The sequence below is a fragment of the Mauremys mutica genome, chromosome 8 (assembly GCF_020497125.1).
Source record: "Mauremys mutica isolate MM-2020 ecotype Southern chromosome 8, ASM2049712v1, whole genome shotgun sequence".
Classification (NCBI taxonomy): domain Eukaryota; kingdom Metazoa; phylum Chordata; order Testudines; family Geoemydidae; genus Mauremys; species Mauremys mutica.
Window position 1 is genome coordinate 562,876 of NC_059079.1, and position 20,779 is coordinate 583,654.

A 20,779-nucleotide genomic window follows, 5' to 3' on the forward strand; every position below is an offset into this window, starting at 1 on the left:
CTGCCAGAAAGTCAGAGTTTTACCGCCAAGACCTAGAAGAGGGCGATCACGCCCACAGCGATTACCAAGAAAAGGCAAGTTTTGCTAGTAAAACCTTCTAATGTGGCCCAGGTCTGAGGCTGAAGACAGCCAGGAACAGCTCCGAGAAGGGGAACTCCCCAATTATTTCAATGGGGTATTAAAATTGCAACCAAAGTTGGTAGTATCAGAGGGAACACCAAACTAGTGTGTTTACCCCTTGATCTGAAATCATCTCCTCAGCTGCCCAACCCCCCAGCTCCCTCCTCACGGTGCAGTCATGTGGAGTCAGTGCCTGGACCAAAAGCAGACTCATTTTGGGGAGCACGTATGCCGAGCAGCCCAGCAGCCCAGCTCCTTTGAGGACTGCTCTGCGGGGAGAAAAAATGTCCTGTATCTGAAGCTGCTGCAGAATTTCCATGGACGCAGCAGAACCTAGGAGCCCCGATGCAGAACTTAGGTCCCAGCTGCCGTGGGGCACAGGGGCCTTGGTCACCAGGCGCTGGCATCCAGAGAGGGGCAGGGGAATTCACTGGAGTCTGGCTGAACAAGCTGCTGTTCTCTGTGGGACAGAGGGATCCATTGTCACAGCAGAGGACTGTGCTGGCAGAGAGGCCACACAAATCTGGAATTGTTTCTCAGCCCCCAGCTGGTCTGGACTTTGGCCTCCTTGCATTTCTGAATGCTGAGCATAGAAGTGGCCTGGAGCATTGCTGAAGTGACTGTTACAACAGTTACATTTGTTAAGGGCCAGTGACTTTCCAAGGACATTCTGGCCATCGCCCCAGCACACATGTCCTCTTCTGTGATCCTTCGAAAGCCCAACTAGCAGCAGAGACCTGCCCCAAGCTCTTGGGGTGAGTGGGGAGGAAGAGACTCTCAAACAGCTTCCCAGAACGTCTGAGAGGAAAAAACGGTTACTCGCTTTTTGTAACTGTTCTTCGAGATGTGTTGCTCATGTCCATTCCATTGTAGGTGTGTGTGCTCACCACATGCACCGGTGCTGGAAGTTCTTCCCTCAGTGGTTTCTGTAGGGGACCGGCTCTGGCGCCATCTGGAGTAGCGTGTGTATCTGTCAGTATAAGGGGCGCAGCCGGCTCCCACCTCCCTCAGTTCCTCCTTACTGGGACTCCGACAGAGGGGAAGGAGGGTGGGTCATGGAATGGACATGAGCAACACATCTCGAAGAACACCAATTATGGAAGGTGAGTAACCGTTTTTCTTCTTCGAGTGCTTGCTCATGTCCATTCTAATGTAGGTGACTCCCAAGCAGTACACCTCCAGAGGTGAATAGGAGCTCATGGATGTGTTGATTGCAACACAGTTCTGCCAAATCCAGCGCCATCCCTGGCTTGCTGGGTGATGGCGTAATGCATCGTGAAGGTGTGTACCAACAACCACGTCGCAGCTCTGCAGATGTCCTGGATGGAGACAAGGGCCAGAAACATGGCCAATGATGCTTGAGCTCTCGTGGAGTGAGCAGTTATTATTGGTGGGGCGTCACTGTGCCCATTCGTAACAGGTATGGATGCAGGTGGTGATCCAGGGACGACACTGGAAGTCCCTTCATTCTGTCAGCCATCGCCATGAAGAGTTGAATCGATCTGCGGAAAGGCTAGGTGAGCTCCAGGTAGAAAGCCAGAGCATGCCTGGCGTCTAGTGTGTGCAGACGCTTCTCTTTAGATGCGTGCGGCTTTCGACAGATCGCCGGGAGGAAGATGTCCTGGCTGACATGGAAGTGCGACACCACCTTTGGAAGGAAGGCAGGATAGGGACACGGCTGTAGAACACCGGGTACGGGGGATCCAATGGAAGAGCTTTTATCTTGGAGACTCACCTCACCGATATAATAGTTACAAGGAATGCAACCTTCCACGGCAGGCGTGAGAGAGAGCAAGAGGGTAGAGGCTTGAATGGAGGACCAGTAGGCCTAGAAAGGACTAGACTGAAGTTCCATTGGGGAACCGGATCCTGGACCGGAGGAAACAGCCTCTCGAGGCCCTTGAGGAACCTGATCATCATCTTATGTGAAAATACTGATCTACCCTGAACGTGTGGATGAAAGGCTCATATGGCCGCCAAGTGCACCTCGATCGATGAAAAGGCAAGGCCCTGGCGCTTTAGATGAAGGAGATAGTCCAGGATGGATTGTAAAGAGGCACTAACAGGAGAGATATTCTGCTCCAGGGCCCAGCAGGAGAAGCGCTTCCACTTGGTGAGGTAGGTAGCTCTGGTGGAGGGCTTTCTGCTTTCCAGAAGAACCTGCTGGACCTGAGTGGAGCAGGCCTGCTCCTCAGGGCTCACCCACACAGCATCCACACTGTGAGATGGAGAGAGGTGAGATTCGGGTACAGCAACTGTCCGTGATTGTGAGAAGGCAGGTCCGGACGGCCGTGAAGAGTCCATGGGGCTGCCACTGCCAAGTCCATGACAGTGCCGAACCAATGCTGGCCAGGCCAGGCCAGGGCAATCATAATGACTCGTGCCTGGTCTCTCTTGATCTTGAAAAGGACCCTGCTGATCAGCGGGATTGGCCGAAAGGCATACGTGAGACCCTCTGACCACAACAGGAGAACAGCATTCAATAGTAAGTTGCTGTCGAGGCCTTGTAGTGAGCAGAATTGGTGGCATTTCCTGTTCTGTATGGTGGTGAACAGGTCTACTTGGGGAGTTCCCCACCTGGCAACATTCGAGTGGAGGGATCACTTGTGGTGAGAGAAGAAGGACCTGCTGAGGCGATTTGCCAGCATGTTCCGGATGCTGGGAGGTGCAAGGATTCCAGGGAGATAGCGTGCTGGATGCAGAAGACCCACAAGTGAAAGGATTCCTGACACAGGGCTGATGACCGAGTTCCCCCGTCTGTTGGCGTAGAACATGGAGGCTGCGTTGTTTGTCAGTACCTGCACCACTTGACCAGATAGATGGGGAAGGAACATCTTGCATGCCAGACGAATGGCCCTAAGCTCTCTGACATTTATGTGAAGTGACAGCTTCTCCCAAGACCATAGTCCTTGAGTTTTGAGGGCCCCGAAGTGTGCTCCCCAGCCGAGGTCGGACACATCTGACATCATGGACACTGTGGGCTGTGGAACCATGAACAGAATCCTTCCATCACCGGATTCGGGTTGCACCACCATTGGAGGGAGGTGAGTACCCAGGGTGGGATGGTGAAGAGCCTGTCCAAAGGGTGTCTGTCTGAGGAATAGACTGACAATAACCACATTTGAATGGGCTTCAGCCGCAGCCTTGCGTGCTGGACTACATAGGTGCATGCAGCCCTGTGCCCCAGGAGTCTGAGACAGACCCAAGCTGTGGTGAGCAGGCGTGTGGTGACTTGGGCAATCAGATGTGACATTGCTCTGAACCTGACTTGGGGTAAGAACCTCTGGTTTGGGTAGAGTCGAGGACTGCTCCAATGTACTTTATCCTCTGAGCAGGGACCAATGTTGATTTTTGTTTGTTTATCAACAGGCCGAGGGCGTGACAAGTGACTTCCAACACCTCGATACTGCGCTGTACCTGCCCTTTTGAGCGGCCCTTGATGAGCCAGTCATCCAGACAGGGATAGATCTGGACCCCCAACATCTGAAGTAAGCTGCGACTACTGCCATGTACTTTGTAAATCACTCTCAGCGCTCTTGCTAGGCCCAACAGGAGCACTGCGAACTGGTAATGTGTCTGACCAAAAACCACAGAAATCTCCTGCAGCCGGGAAATACTGAGATGTGAAAGTAAGTGTCTTTCAGGTCGAGGGTGGCATACCAATCTCCAGGATCCAGGGAGGGGATGATGGAGGCCAGGGAGACCATGCAGTACTTCAATTTTTTGAGATATTTGTTGAGGTCCCGCAGGTCTAAGATGGGGCGTAGGCCCCCTTTGGCCTTCGGAATGAGAAAGTACCAGGAGTAAAATCCTTTCCCTCTTCGTTTTGTGGGAACTTCCTCCCCAGCCTCCAGCCGCGGGAGGGGCCCTGCCTGAGGAATCACAGCCACTAGAGGAAGTGGTCTTGGGCCCCTTGGACCGATGCGACATCTGAGCCCAGGGGCAGTCGAGACACTGAGGCCGAAGGTCTTTCCAATGCCCTTGAGACTAAGCTCTAGGTCTGAGGTCCCCCAGCCTGGGGAACTGCCCATGGGCTATAGATTTGCTGCTCATGGGCCTGGTAATAATCTGGAGAACAATGCCACCCGCTTCGGTAACGGTGCGCAGGCTCCAGGGACTGGGAGCGCGGGGATTGTCTATGATGCTATGGTGACTGATGTCTGGGCTCTGGCAATGGTATCGGTGTTCTGGTGATCCGCAATGGGGCTCTGGTGACCGGTGTCAGGGCTGTGGCAACGGGTGTTGCTCTGAGGAGCGGTGCTGGGATTCCGGAGGGCAGCAAGGAGGCTCTGGTGAGCAGTGCCTGGGAACCACGGAGCGGCACCTTTTGGGTAACTGCTGCTCTGTGACCTGGTACCGTGGATCTGGTGACCAATTTGTGGATCCCGGAGATTCGTGCCTGGAACCTGCCAAGTGGCCATGGGTCTGTGATTCAAGACATGGCTCCGGAGATCATTGGCATGGTCCTGGTGAGTGGGCCAGAGTACGGTGCCGCAGGGGTGACTTCTGCAGGGGCGCCATTGAGAGCTTTCCCCTAGGAACAGCGGGTGGGAGGGGTCCTTAGGCCTCTATTCCCGAGGAGTAGGCGGCACCGGGAAGGAGAAGATGTCTTTACCTGCTTGAAAGGCTTCTGGGGTGGACGGCACCATGACGTACTCCACTATTCCCTGGGATAGGAGGCAGGTCGCGTTGGGGTGGACTAGGCCCAACAGGCGAGGCTGTTGCGTGGCTGCACTCCAGAGATGGCAAGATGGTCTGACTTGTTCTAAGCTCCTCTTCTCCCTTTTCCTTACCCTTATGGGACCGTGGGGAGCGCCCTCTCCTGGGGTGCTTTTTGTGCCTTTTGGCCAGTACCAGCGACAAGGATTGGCATCAGGAGGCAGCCAGTGCCGGGGGCACTTTTTGTCAACGCCAAAGTACTCGGCACTGAATCTGAATGTGACGGCTCTGAGGCTGGTGCAAGAGCAGACTCCATGAGGAGCGGGAGGAGCCTAAAGTCTCTCTCCTTTCTGGTCTGGGGCTTGAATCCCTTCCAGATATGGCACTTTTCAGGAATGTGGGACTCACCCAGACACTTCAAACAACTAAGATGTGGATCGCTGACTGACATGGGCTTCTTACAGTGATCCAAGCCCGGGGACTATGAATAACTAAGTATACTAACACTATTAGGAACTGTTAACTATCTCTAACTGCAACTATTTACACAAGAAAAGTTCCAGGAGCCACTGAAAGAGAACCACTTGCTAGAGCAAGGGGAGCCTTCGACACTGGTGATAAGAAGGAATTGAGGGAGGGAGGGGGCTGGCAGCACCCCTTATACCAGCGCACACGCATGTCACTCCCGAGGGCACTAGAGCCGATCCCCTACGGATACCACTGAGGGAAAACGTCCGGCACTGGTGCATGGGGCAAGCACACACACCCCTACCCTGGAATGGACATGAGCAAGCACTCGAAGAACTAGCTGTACCATACCTCCGGCAGGAGACTTCCACAAGCCTGCCAGGCACCACCAGAGGTGCATGGACGCAGGCAGATGGTAGGGAGAAGTGCCCAGTGTTCAGTGGAGAGGGCTGGCCAAGCAGCAAGGGGCTGAGATCTTTCAGCTAGGTCACTAGGCCCAGCTGCCTCACTTGCCCCACTCGGCCGTTAGGGGAGGGCTCAGCGAGGAGCAGAAACGTGGAGGCTCGAGTTGGGAAAGGCGATGGCTTCCTTTTTGCAGGCAGGAGCATGGAAAGCTGCTGAGCAAGCCTGGCTGGCTACTTGCTGCAAAGGAACAGGGTGGTTACAGAGGGTTGCAGATTGAATATCAGACGACAATGGGCTGCAATTCCGAAAAAGGCTACTCTCATTCTGGGGTGTCTTAAGAGGAGTGCATATGTAAGACATGGGAGGTACCTGGTGAGGCCTCCGCTGAAGTACTGTGACCAATTCTGGGCCTCAGACTTTGGGAAAGATGTGGACGACCTCAAGGAAGTCCAGAGGAGAGCAACAAAACTGATACAAGGTTCGGAAAACCTGTCCTATGAGGAAAGATGTTAAAAACTGAGCATGTTTAATCTTGGGAGACTGAGCGGGGACCTGATAACAATTGTTACATGTGCTAAGGGCTGTTAGAGGAGAGTGATCAATTGTTTTCCCTGTCCACTGAAGGCAGGACAAGAAGTGATGGGATTCATCTGCAGCAAGGGAGATTTAGGTTAGAGACCAGGGCTGTTAAGCTTGGGAACAGGTGTGCAAGGGAGGTTGTGGAATCCCCATCATTGGAGGTGTTTAAGAGCAGGCTGGACAAACACCTGTCAGGGACAGTCTAGGTTTATTTAGTCCTGCTATAGCACAGAGGGCTGGACTCAATGACCTCTTGAGGTCCCTTCCAGCCTGACATTTCTAAGATTCTGTGCCCATTGTGCTGGGCACTGCCCCACAAGCTTAGTCTAAATAAGGGGGCGTGCAGGGCCCAACAGAGGGAACACGGGGAGGACAGAGCGATGGCACTGGGAACACAAAACTGCAGCTAGGAGCTGGTGTCTCTGTTGGAGGCTGCAGAGTTAATTATTTTCTTTATTTAAGTAAATGAAAGAACAAGAACTGTTAATGAATAACTAACAGCCCCCATCTCATCAGCACTAATCCATCCCTCTGCTCCTCCACAGGCTTGTATTACAAACCTGTGTTCCGGGCAGCTCCCCTCTGCCACTGTGGCCTACGCTCCTCTGTGGTCAGCTCTCATCCCTGTTGAGCCAGATGGTCTTTGGGTCAGGGATTGTACTTTATGTTCATTGCATGCCCCGTGAAATGGAGTCCTGGTAATGGTCACCGTGTTATCCATTGCAAAACCCACAAACAACTACACTATTGCTGTTATTACAGCAACGCCTAGAAAAAAATTAAGTGAACAAATTCAAAATAATCAGAGTTGTGGTTCCTCAGCAACATTAAGTAGGACACACTTCACATGGGTAACACTCTGTAATACTGTATATATTTGCTGCTGGAATTACATTTGTACAGTGCTTTAAAGTCGTTTCCTAAAGATGCTGATAGATATCTGAGTTTTTACAAGAATAGAAGGATTGTCTTGTGAAAGGCACTGGACTGGGACTCAGAAGATCCTGAGTTCAATTCCTAGCTCTGACCCAGACTCTCTGTCTAGCTCTTCAGGACAGGGCCTGTCTCACATTCATGTACAGTGCCCTGATCTCAGCTGTGACCTCTAGGCACTACTGCAATACAAATACCTAATAATAACAACCAGCTGCATCAAACACCAAATTTCAATCTGTGACTCACAGGGACAGCTGCACTCCTCTGGGACAACGCAGCTCACAGCCCATAATGCACCGCATGAGAGCGGGGATAAAACATTCTCTGCCAAGGGGATCTGGCTGTGAAACTTCCAGAGGAGATCTGGCAAATCCAGACTCCGAGCCTCTGTAGGAATTGTTGCAGAACTGTCCTTTTCAAAAGGATTTTCTACCATAAGAATGACATTCTCACACTGACAACCTCCTCTAGCCAAAAACCCAAGCAGCCAACCAAAAGGGGAAAAAAGAGGAAACTGGAAATTAATAGAATACAATAAATAAATAAAGAAGTCAATCACACAAACCTTCCCTCAAGCAGGGTCTTTACAAAAAAGCAGGCAAGCCAGAGACCACATGAAATCCACTAGGAACTTTGCTGTTGCTACCATCTTGATGTGGTAGACGCTCAGATACTATGGCAATGGATGGCCAAGTTAATTGCTGCAAGAGCTGAGACTTTTTATTTCCTTTAGGATGCTTACATCTCAACCTGGGCACTGCATTAATGTTGTTTACACTGAATTTCCTTTTAAAAAAGAAAACCAAATTAACACACCGCCCTTTAGCCCAGAGCTCTCCTAGATACACAGGGTCACCCATTCAACGTGATCACAGAGGTAGTTATTAATGATGGTGCAGAACTTCATCGAAACCAGTGCTCATGAATGTAGCTGGAACTGCATCACCGTAGCTAGCCATAAATGTACCGAGAAATCACATCCATCCAAGGTGCTTTCATGGCCTCTGGCAGTGTAAACACTTCCTGATTTCTAATGAGCGAGCTTGTCTGTCAGGGCCAACTAGCTACTAGCTAAGTGAGCACTAGCCTCCTGTCCCTTGAACACCCTTCCTGTGTGTTAGCAAGGGGGCGGAGGGGACATAGGCTGTTGTAGGGGAGAAGGGCTTAGAAGCCAGACACTGAGGCCTGGTCTACACTAGAAAATTAAGCCACCTTAACTACGGTGCTCAGTGGTGAGAAAAATCCACTCCCAAGTGGCGGAATTAAACTGACCTAATCCCCAGTGGGGGCAGCGCTAGGTGGATAGAAGAATTCTTCCATCAACCTAGCTACCCCTCTTGGGGAGGTGGGTTACCTATGCCGATCGGAGAACCCCTCCTGTTGGTGGAGGTACTGTCTACACTGAAGCACTGCAGTGGTATGGCTGTAGCATTTCAAGTGTAGACAAGCTCCAAGTGACCGAGGAGCTAGCACCTAGGGGAGTTGAGAGGCAGTTTGTAGCAGGGAGACAAGAGTAAAATCACATGGTTCCAAAAGGCCACACTGCCTATGCTACGCCTAGTTCCTCCATCTGCACCTGCATCCAGACAGAGAAACCAGCCATGGATGCCTCAATCCAGTCACTGGTGTGGATTTGCAGGGTCTGGGGCCTATGTTTTCCCCGTCGCAGAAAGCCAGGTTGGGGGCACTGTCTGATGTGAGAGATGCCTACAGGTAGAGTCTCTCAGGAAGAAAGTAAGAGAGCTGCAGGAGCAGGTGCTACACTGAGAAGCATCTGTGCACACGAGGAAGCCGTTGAAAATATGCATATGGAGATCTCCAAGGCTGAGGAAGCAATGCAGCTGGAGAGGACTGCAGGAGCGTCACCAGGGCAGGAGGAAACAGTTCCAGCACAGGGCGGAATCTGGCTGCAGGTTATTTCTGGCAGCAAGCATTGCTACACCTCTGCTCCCAATCCACCATCCCTATAGATAAAAACTGTATGCTGCTCTGGCATCCAGGTGTGAGGAACCTCCCTGAAAGGTGGAGGAGGAGAAGCCGCATACTCCCAAGACTGGGAGGATCATGGCCACCTCTCCCAGGAGGAAACAAAGGGTGGTGGTGGTTGGTGACTCCCTTCTAAGGGGGAAGTGAGGCATTCAGCTGCCAGCCTGACACGGCATATCCTGGAAGGGCCCATATCTGAGACATTCCAGGAGGACTGCGGAGGATCATCCGCCCTCTGTCTACAACTGCTCATCCACGTGGGCACTAAAGGTTCTGCAGGGTGTGACCCTGAACAGATCAGATGGGACTACAGGGCTCTGGGAGTGAGGGAGTTGGTGGTGCAGGTGGCACTGTCATCAATCCTTCCCATCAAGAGTAGCGGCCCAGGCAGAGCCAGACACATCCTGGAAGTGAACCCATGGCTGCACGGCTGGTGTTGCCAGGGCTTCAGCTTCCTCAGCCATGAGAGGCAGTTCTGAGAAGGACTGCTGAGCAGAAACAGGGTCTGCCTATCAAGGAAGGGGAAGAATATCTGCATACAGACTGGCTAACCAGTGAGGCAGCCTTTGAACTAAGGCCTGGTCTACACTACAGAGTTAGGGTGACGTAAGGCAGCTTACGTCAATCTAGCTCTGTAAGCATCTACACTACAATGTAGCTCCCGCCAATGTAAGTCGCCTGTGTAGACACTGCGTTACTTACAGCGCCTGTTGCCAGGCGGAGCTGCAGCCGGAGCCCCCCCATGTGGCACTGACAGCCTGAGCCTGGGCGGGAGGGAAGGAGAGCCTGACCCCAGGCAGCAGGGCTCTGGGGGAGGATGTGCACTGCTGACAGAAACAGCAGAGTGTGGACATTAAAAATCAAATTAATTACTCCAGTGGCTGTATGTCGACTTAAGTTGACTTAATTTTGCAGCATAGAAATGCTCTTAGTTTGATGGGGGCAGGAGACAAAGGCCCACAGATGCGTCCATAACACAATAACCTGGGTGAATGGTCAGAATCTGGAGGGCACATGGACAATCATAGCAGGGTCAAAGGAGAGACAGAAGGGAATGTAGGAGGGAAATCTAATGAACATCTTATCTGTCTGTATACTAACATAAGTAGTTTGGGGAATTCACTAGTATTTCTAGTTCTTCCTGTTAAGAGTCACAATTACAACAGACTCAGTGGGATAATTCACATGACTAGAATATTAGTATTGGAAGGTACAGGCTGTTCAGGAAGAACAGGCTAGGAAAAAACGGAGGCGGTGTTATCTTATATGGCAAAGATGTCTTCACTTGGACTAAGATCGAAATAGAAGTGGGAGGCAGCCCTGTTGAAAGTCTCTGGGTAAGGATAGAAGGAATAAAAAAAAACCAAGGGTGATGTCATGGTAGGAGTCCGTACAGACCACCTGACCAGGAAGAAGAGGTGGATGAAGCTTTTTTTAAACAACTAGCAAAATCATCCAAAGAAGTAGTGACAGGGGACTTCAACTTACCCAGACATCTGCTGGGACAGTAACACAGCAGGGGACAGATTACCCAACAAGTTCTTGGAATGTATTGGAGACAACTTTTTATTACAGAAGGTGGAGAAAGTGACTAACAGAGAGGTTTTAGATTTGAGTCTGAAAAATAGGGAGGAACTGGTTGAGAATTTGAAGGTGGAAGGCAGCTTGGTAAAAGTGATCATGAAATGATAGAGTTCATGATCCTAAGAAATGGTGGGAGGGAGAACAAGCAGAATAAAGACATTAGACTTCAAGAAGGCAGATGTTAGCAAACTCAGAGAATTGGCAGGCAAGACCCTGTGGGAAGCAAGTCTAAGGGGAAAAAAGAGTTCAGGAAACTTGGTAGTTTTTTTTTGTTTTTTTTTTACAGAGACATTATTAAGGGCACAAGAGCAAACTATCCCAGTGCATAGGAAAGATAGGAAGTAAGGTATGTGACCATCCTGGTTTAACCAGGAGATCTTCAATGACCTGAAAGGGAAAAAATGTCGTACAAAAAGTGGAAACTAGGTCAAATTACAAAGGGAATATAAAAAAAACCAAGACAAGCATGTAGGGACAATATTAGAAAGGCCAAGACACAACATGAGATTGCACTAGCCAGGGACATAAAAGGTAACAAGAAAACATTTTATAAATACATGAAAAGCAAGAGGAAGACCAAGGATAGGGTAGGCCTGTTACTTAATGAGGAGGGAAAGACAACAGAAATTCAGCAATGGTGGAAGTGTTCAATGCCTTTTTTGTTTCAGTTTTCACCAAAAAGATTAACAGTGATTAGATGACTAATGTAATGAACATCAGTGTAAATGGGGTAGGATCTGAGGTCAAAGTAGGGAAAGAATAAGTTAAGAATTACTTAGACAAGTTAGATGTCCTCAAATGGGCAGGCCCTGACAAAATATAACCTAGAATACTTAAGGAACTGGTTGAAGAGATCTCTGAGCCATTAGCATTTATCTTTGAGACGTCATGGCGGATGGGAGAGACCCCAGAGGACTGGCAAAGAGCAATATAATACCCATCTATAGAAACAGGAATAAAAGTAACCCAGGGAATTACAGACCAGTCATCTTAACTTTGGTACCCAGAAAGATAAGGAAGCAAATAAACAATTAGATTGTAAGCACCTTGAAGATAATTAGTAACAATTAACATGGATTTGTCAAAAACAAATCATGTCAAACCAACCTAATATCCTTCTTTGACTGGGTAACAAACCTTGTGGCTAGGAAGGAAGCAGTAGATGTGATATAGCTCAACTATAGTAAGGCTTTCGATACTGTCTCATACAGAGGTTTGGAGCGAAGCCCGGAGCTGGAGTGTGGAGCAGCTCCAGAGCAGTGGAGCTGCAGGTTTTTGCCTGGAGCTGGAGCAGAGCCAGACCACAGCTCCAAAGTCCTGGTCTCATATGACCTTCTCATAAGCAAACTAGGGAAATACAGCCTAGATGAAACTACTGTCAGGTGGGTGCACAGATGATTGGAAAACCATACTCAGAAAGTAGTTATCAATGGCTCACAGTCAAACTGGAAGGGCATATTGAGTGGGGTCCCGCAGGGACCTGTCCTGTGTCCGGTTCTATTCAGTATTTCCATAAAAGATTTGGATAATGGCACAGAAAGCACATTTATAAAGTTTGTGGATGATACTAAGTTGGGAGGGGTTGCAAGCGCTTGGAAGGACAGGATTAGAATTCAAAATGATCTTACAAATTGGAAAAATGGTTTGAAATACATAAGATGCAATTCAATAAGGACAAATGTGAAGTACTACACTTGGGTAGGAATAATCAATTTCACAAATACAAAATGGGAAATGACTGCCTAGGAAGGTGTACTACAGAAAAGGTTCAGGGGTTATAGTGGATCACAAACGAAGTATGAGTCAACAAAGTAATACAGTTGCAAAATAAGTGAACATCATTCTGGGATGTATTAGCAAGAGCATTGTAAGACCCAAGAAGTAATTCTTCCTCTATACTCAGCACTGATAAGGCCTCTGTTGGAGTACAGTATCCAGTTCTGGGTACCATACTTCAGAAAAAAAGTGGACAAACTGGAGAGAGTTCAGAGGAGAGCAGCAAAAATAATTAAACGTCTAGAAAACATGACCTATGAGGAAAGATTGAAAAAAAATGGGTTTATTTAGTCTGGAGAAGACTGAGGGGGGGACATCATAACAGTCTTAAAGTATGTAAAAGATTATTATAAAGAAGAGGGCGATACATTGTTCTCCTGATGCACTGAGGACAGGACAAGAAGTAATCAGCTTAAATTGCAGCAAGGGAGATTTAGGTTAGACGTTAGGAAAAAATTCCTAATCGCAAGGGTAGTTAAGCACTGGAACAAATTACCTAGGGAAGTTGTGGAATCCCCGTTCGTTGGAGGTTTTTAAGAGCAGGTTAGACAAACACCGGTCAGGGATGGTCTAGATAATACTTAGTCCTGCCTCACTGCAGGGGACTGGACCGCATGTGGGGGGACCAGGTGTCCGGTGAAAAGGGACCCTGGCGGCTCTGGTCAGCAACCATTAAAAGTCTGGTGGGCGGTACTGCGGAGCTATGACAGGCTAGTCCCTACCTGTCCTGGCTCCGCGCTGCACTCTGCTGGCTGCTTCCGGGGCACAGCGTGGTCCATGGCGCCAGGACAGGCAGGAAGCTTTGCCCCCACACTGCGCTGCTGACTGGGAGCCGCCAGAGGTAAGCCTGTGCCCCAACCCCCTGCCCTGAGCCCCCCCGAACCCAGAACCCCTTCCTGCACCCAAAGCCCCTCATCTCTGGCCCCACCCAAGCCTGCACCCCCAGATGGAGCCCTCACCGCCCTGCACCCCAACCCTCTGCCCCAGTCCAGAGCCACCTCCCACACCCTGAACCCCTCTGCCCCACCCCCAGCCTGGAGCCCCCTCCTGCACCCTAAGCCCTTCATCCCTGCCCCACCCGAGCCCACACCCCCAGATGGAGCCCTTATCCTCCCTACACCCTACCCCCCGCCTCAATCAGCGGCCCCCTCCCGCACCCTGAACCCCTCATCCCAGCCCCACCCCAGAGCCCACACCCCTAGATAGAGCCCTCACCTCCTCCCATACCTCAAGCCCCTGCATCAGCCCAGTGAAAGTGAGTGAGGTCCCGCGGCTCTGGTGGAGCATCCGCAGGCACGTCTGTGGAAGGTCCACCAGAGCCGCGGGACCAGCGGACCCTCCGCAGGCACGTCTGCAGGAGGTCCACCGGAGCCGCGGGACCGGCGACCGCCAGAGCGCCCCCCGCAGCGTGCCGCCCTGCTTGGGGCAGTGCAAATCCTAGAGCCGCCCCTGACTCTACTTGGCGCGGTAAGGCTTTAGCTGGAGTGTCATGTCTAGTTTTGGGAACCACACTTTAAGAAAGATGTGGACGAACTGCAGAGAGTTCAGAGGAGAACACCACAAATGGTAAGTACACCTCTACACCGATATAACACAACCCAATATAACACAAATTTGAATATAATACGGTAAAGCAGCGCTCTGCGTGGGTGGGGCTGCGCGCTCTGGCGGACCAAATCAAGTTCGATATAACGCGGTTTCACCTGTAACGCGGTAAGATTTTTTGGCTCCCGAGGACAGCATTATATCAGGGTAGAGGTGTAGTTTAGAAAACATGACCTGTGAGGAAAGATTGAAAGAAATAGGCATGTTTTTGTCAAGAGAAGACTGAGGGGGAGAATTTATAACAGTCTTCAACTATGCAAAAGGTTGTTATAAAGAGGACTATGATCAATTGTTCTCCATGTCCACTGAGGATAGGATAAGAAATAATTGGTTTCGTTTGCAGCACGGGAAATTTAGGTTGGATATTAGGAAAAGATTTTGAACTATGAGGATACTTAAGCACTGGAGCAGGTTACCTACAGATGCTGTGGAAGAGAAAATTACTGATGTTATAACAGGAGGTTCTTTGAAACGTGTGGTCCCTATCTGTATTCCCCCGTGAGTATGCATGTGGTCCATGCACCTGTACTCGGAGAACTTTGAAAGCAGAGTTCATTGGTCCACACACACACCCTTGCTCTCCTTGTGCCTCCAACTGAAGATACAAAGGGTAAAGTGGACTAGCCACCTCTCCAGTTCCTTCTCTACTGCAAATCCAAGAATGATGCAAAGCAGAGGGAAAGGAGGGTGGGTAGTGGAATATAGATAGGGACCACACAGCTCAAAGAACCTCCACTTACTATAAAGTATGTAACTTTATCTTCTTCTCTGCGGGGTGGTCCCTATATGTACTCCATTGTGGGGACTGACAAGCAGTCAGGATGCAAATGCTATGAAACTTTGTCTCCACAGAATGTGATGTAAGGTGGATCCACCATCAGTGCTCCAAGATCACCCACTGCTGGAATGATAAATAATCTTTGAAATTATTAATATGGAAAACCACTAATTTAACCATTGTGGCAGGGCACTGCAAGAGAAGCCCTTAATCAGCTCCTGCCACTCCAGGGCTGGGTGAACTGCCCTATGTTTGCCTGGTAACTGACCACACCTGCCAGCCTCATTAGCAGGAGCTATAAGGCTGGAAGGAAGTGAGAGAAGGGTGCGGGGGGTGGAGACTAGGGGCTGGTCTACACTGGGGGGAGGGGGGGAATCAATCTAAGATACGCAAGTTCAGCTACGCGAAGTCGAAGTATCTTAGTTCAATTTACCTGGCTGTCCTCACAGCAGCAAGTCGACTGCCGCAGCTCCCCCGACGACTCCGCTTACTCCTCCTGCCGAGGTGGAGTACGGGTGTCGATTCGGGGATTGATTTATCAGGTCTAGACGAGATGCGATAAATCGATCCCTGATAGATCGACTACTACCCGCCGATCCGGCGGGTAGTGTAGATGTGGCCTAGGATTGGGAGGTCAGGCTCAGAAGGAGTAGAAGTCTCCTAGTCTGTTGCTGGCCAGGCTTGTGGTAGGCCAAGCAGCTGTAAAGCCCGTATATAGCTGGAAACTGATCACAAATAAAGAACACAGGTGTTGCACCAGATTGAAGTGCCCCTGATTCATGGAGTAGAGGGCCCAAGGGGCCAAATCCAGAGGGGTGCAGTGTGTACCCCATTACAACCATAAATTCCTTTATTAAATCCAAAAACAAACTTATAAAATTACTCTAAACATGCTTAAAAAGCCTAAATAATAAGCAATGCATCCAAACAGGAACAAAACAACATGTATAAGCATTTGATCAAGATATTTACAAATGGGCTAAAAGTAAGGAGTGCTTAGACCCATATTGGTCGGCTCCAGCTTGGTCAGGCAGATATTATCAGTGAACCCTTTAAGAATTTACTATTTATATCTTTAACAAACAAGTTATACCACTGCCAATTACTGACTTCAGCAAAAGACAATTGGATACAGTTCACCCTTATTTCCAGCCTTAATCCAGGTAAGATTTACAACCTCCTTTCTTCCCAAAGCCTTTCCTCCCTCCTTCTTGCTGTCCAACAGTTTTCCCATTGCACCTGGGTTCACACAGGCGTTAACACTGGTTTGTGGGCTGGGGAAGGGAAGGGTTGGCTCATTTAAAGACAGATTATCTTTGTTTTATTTAAAGCCATCTACAGCTTCCCCTGTTGGTCAGAGGCCTTCTGTTTAGAAACTTCCCTTTATCTCACTAGTTGTTCTTTGAACCAGACGTCCTCCGTACTTCAGTCCTTCTTGCCTTATCACTTAAGCTAACTTCAATTCTTCCTCCTGGCTGAGGTTATGGCAACCAGGAACGCAACCTTCATAAATAGGCGAGACGTGGAACATGTAGACAGCGGTTCCAAGGGCAGCTTTGTGAGCACCAAAAGAACAAGGCGTAGGTCCCACTGAGGAGCAGGGTTCCTTACTGGCAGAAAGGTTCTAACTCACCCCTTCCAGAATCAGGCAGTCAGCAGGTAAGCAAAAATTGAGTTCCCATATGAAGGTGGGTGGTATGCACCGATAGGTGCCAGGTCAACTCATAAACAGCTGATGGAAAGACCAGCTGCTTTGAGGGAAAGAAGATAGTCAAGAATAAGGGGAATACCTGCAGCTTCTGGGGATATAAGTTGTTGTTGTGCCCAGACAGAGAAACACTCCCACTTGGCTAAGTAGCCTTTCCTAGTGGAATCTTTTCAAATATTAGTAAGGATGCTTTGCATGGCTTCAGAGCAGAAATGTTCTAGAGTTGATGCCCATCCAAAGACTCATGCCTGAGATGGAGTGCTTGGGGGTTGGAATGCTTGATTCTGCCCTTCCCCTGGGTCTGGGTATTGGAAAAGGGCTGAATATTGATCGATGACAAAGATGACAGGAGTATGAGACTCGGGAATCAAAACTGTCTGGTCCAGTTGGGGGCAATGATAATGACTCGTGTCTTGTCCTGATGAATCTTCCGCAAGACTCAAGATAGGAGTGGTAAGGGAGGGAAGGCCTAGTTCAGATGATCTGACCGCAGAAGGAGTGTTATGCAGAAAGATTTGGCAAGATTAAAACATAGTCTGGATGCTTGCACTTAGACTTAGACAGGGGTTTGAGTAGAAGATGATGCCGAGGTAATGGGCCCTAGTGACAGGCAGGCGATGGTGTTGTCATAGAATCATAGAATGTCAGGGTTGGAAGGGACCTCGGGAGGTCATCTAGTCCAACCCCCTGCTCAAAGCAGGACCAATCCCCAACTAAATCCATAGTGATCAAGTAAGCAGGTAGTAAGGAGGACATGGGGGGAAGGTCAGGAGCTGTTTTAGCCATGTTGAGCTTGAGCTGATGGCTAGACATCCATGAGGAGCTGTCAGAGACAGGCCAAGATTTCAGTCTGGACAGAAGGACACATGCCTGGAGCAAAGTAGGGATCTATATAATATATATAGATATAACAGTAGGGATCTATTATCGACCACCTGACCAGGACAGTAATAGTGATGATGAAATGCTAAGGGAAATTAGAGAGGCTATCAAAATTAAGAACCCAATAATAGTGGGGGATTTCAATTATCCCCATATTGACTAGGAACATTTCACTTCAGGACGAAATGCCGAGATAAAATTTCTCGATACTTTAAATGACTGCTTCATGGAGCAGCTGGTACGGGAACCCACACGGGGAGAGGCGACTCTAGATTTAATCTTGAGTGGAGCACAGGAGCTGGTCCAAGAGGTAACTATAGCAGGACCGCTTGGAAATAGTGACCATAATACAATAGCATTCAACATCCCTGTGAGGGGAAGAACATCTCAACCGCCCAACACTGTGGCCTTTAATTTCAAAAGGGGGAACTATACAAAAATGAGGGGGTTAGTTAGACAAAAGTTAAAAGGTACAGTGACTAAAGTAAAATCCCTGCAAGTTGCGTGGGCCCTTTTTAAAGACACCATAATAGAGGCCCAACTTCAATGTATACCCCAAATTAAGAAAAACAGTAAGAGAACTAAAAAAGAGCCACCGTGGCTTAACAACCATGTAAAAGAAGCAATGAGAGATAAAGACTTCCTTTAAAAAGTGGAAGTCAAATCCTAGTGAGGCAAATAGAAAGGAGCACAAACACTGCCAACTTAAGTGCAAGAGTGTAATAAGAAAAGCCAAAGAGGAGTTTGAAGAACGGCTAGCCAAAAACTCCAAAGGTAATAACAAAATGTTTTTTAAGTACATCAGAAGCAGGAAGCCTGCTAAACAACCAGTGGGGCCCCTTGATGATCAAAATTCAAAAGGAGCGCTTAAAGATGATAAAGTCATTGCGGAGAAACTAAATGGATTCTTTGCTTCAGTCTTCACGGCTGAGGATGTTAGGGAGATTCCCAAACCTGAGCTGGCTTTTGTAGGTGACAAATCTGAGGAACTGTCACAGATTGAAGTGTCACTAGAGGAGGTTTTGGAATTAATTGATAAACTCAACATTAACAAGTCACCGGGACCAGATGGCATTCACCCAAGAGTTCTGAAAGAACTCAAATGTGAAGTTGCGGAACTATTAACTAAGGTTTGTAACCTGTCCTTTAAATCGGCTTCGGTACCCAATGACTGGAAGTTAGCTAATGTAACGCCAATATTTAAAAAGGGCTCTAGGGGTGATCCCGGCAATTACAGACCGGTAAGTCTAACGTCGGTACCGGGCAAATTAGTTGAAACAATAGTAAAGAATAAAATTGTCAGACACATAGAAAAACATAAACTCTTGAGCAATAGTCAACATGGTTTCTGTAAAGGGAAATCGTGTCTTACTAATCTATTAGAGTTCTTTGAAGGGGTCAACAAACATGTGGACAAGGGGGATCCGGTGGACATAGTGTACTTAGATTTCCAGAAAGCCTTTGACAAGGTCCCTCACCAAAGGCTCTTACGTAAATTAAGCTGTCATGGGATAAAAGGAAAGGTCCTTTCATGGATTGAGAACTGGTTAATGGACAGGGAACAAAGGGTAGGAATTAATGGTAAATTCTCAGAATGGAGAGGGGTAACTAGTGGTGTTCCCCAAGGGTCAGTCCTAGGACCAATCCTATTCAATTTATTCATAAATGATCTGGAGAAAGGGGTAAACAGTGAGGTGGCAAAGTTTGCAGATGATACTAAACTACTCAAGATAGTTAAGACCAAAGCAGATTGTGAAGAACTTCAAAAAGATCTCACAAAACTAAGTGATTGGGCAACAAAATGGCAAATGAAATTTAATGTGGATAAATGTAAAGTAATGCACATTGGAAAAAATAACCCCAACTATACATACAACATGATGGGGGCTAATTTAGCTACAACGAGTCAGGAAAAAGATCTTGGAGTTATCGTGGATAGTTCTCTGAAGATGTCCACGCAGTGTGCAGAGGCGGTCAAAAAAGCAAACAGGATGTTAGGAATCATTAAAAAGGGGATAGAGAATAAGACTGAGAATATATTATTGCCCTTATATAAATCCATGGTACGCCCACATCTCGAATACTGTGTACAGATGTGGTCTCCTCACCTCAAAAAAGATATTCTAGCACTAGAAAAGGTTCAGAAAAGAGCAACTAAAATGATTAGGGGTTTAGAGAGGGTCCCATATGAGGAAAGATTAAAGAGGCTAGGACTCTTCAGTTTGGAAAAGAGAAGACTAAGGGGGGACATGATAGAGGTATATAAAATCATGAGTGATGTTGAGAAAGTGGATAAGGAAAAGTTATTTATTTATTCCCATAATACAAGAACTAGGGGTCACCAAATGAAATTAATAGGCAGCAGGTTTAAAACAAATAAAAGGAAGTTCTTCTTCACGCAGCGCACAGTCAACTTGTGGAACTCCTTACCTGAGGAGGTTGTGAAGGCTAGGACTATAACAATGTTTAAAAGGGGACTGGATAAATTCATGGTGGCTAAGTCCATAAATGGCTATTAGCCAGGATGGGTAAGAATGGTGTCCCTAGCCTCTGTTCGTCAGAGGATGGAGATGGATGGCAGGAGAGAGATCACTTGATCGTTGCCTTTTAGGTTCACTCCCTCAGGGGCACCTGGCATTGGCCACTGTCGGTAGACAGATACTGGGCTAGATGGACCTTTGGTCTGACCCGGTACGGCCTTTCTTATGTTCTTATGTTATGTTAAAGGTAGATCTGAGAGTCATCAGCATCCAGATGGTAGTTGAACTTGTATTTGTGGATGAGATTACCCTGTATAAACATGTAGAGGGAGAAGTGGACCAAGGGCAGAGCCATATGGAGCCACCATATAATGTTGGAGTGCAGATGAGGATCCCCCTCCAAAGGGCATGTTGAATGTGTGACTAAAGACGTAGGAGGAGAACCAGGAAGGGGCAAAATCACCAAAGCCAAGGGAGGACAGGATTTCCAAAAGAAGAGCATGGTTGATGGTGCCAAAGGTGGCTGACAGATTGAGGAGCTTTGTCTAGGAAGAGGTTATTAGAGACTATGGCAAGAGTGCTTTCAGTGGAGTGTAAGGGCAGAAGCCAGATTGGAGAGGGCCTAGGATGGAACTCCAGACAGCAAGTTCTATACTTTGTTTTAGGACGACAGACAAGATGATCAGCAGTGGTCCCTGCTGGCCTTGATAATCTATTATTTTAGACAGTGTGTTCAATTAGCTTTATAGATGGAAGGGAAATGGGGCAGTAGTTGGGGAGACAAGTGGGGTCAAGCGAGGGTTGTTTAAAATA

At 48.4% G+C, this 20,779-nt stretch overlaps 1 long non-coding RNA gene across 1 annotated transcript in view; it reads left to right on the forward strand.

Annotated features, from left to right (window-relative positions):
- LOC123375958 overlaps positions 1-20,779 on the forward strand; it is a 43,390-nt gene that overhangs the window by 16,955 nt on the left and 5,656 nt on the right. Inside the window, exon 2 of the long non-coding RNA XR_006581642.1 lies at positions 3,490-3,608. This is a non-coding gene — a long non-coding RNA (uncharacterized LOC123375958). The remainder of the gene's footprint in view (positions 1-3,489; positions 3,609-20,779) is intronic.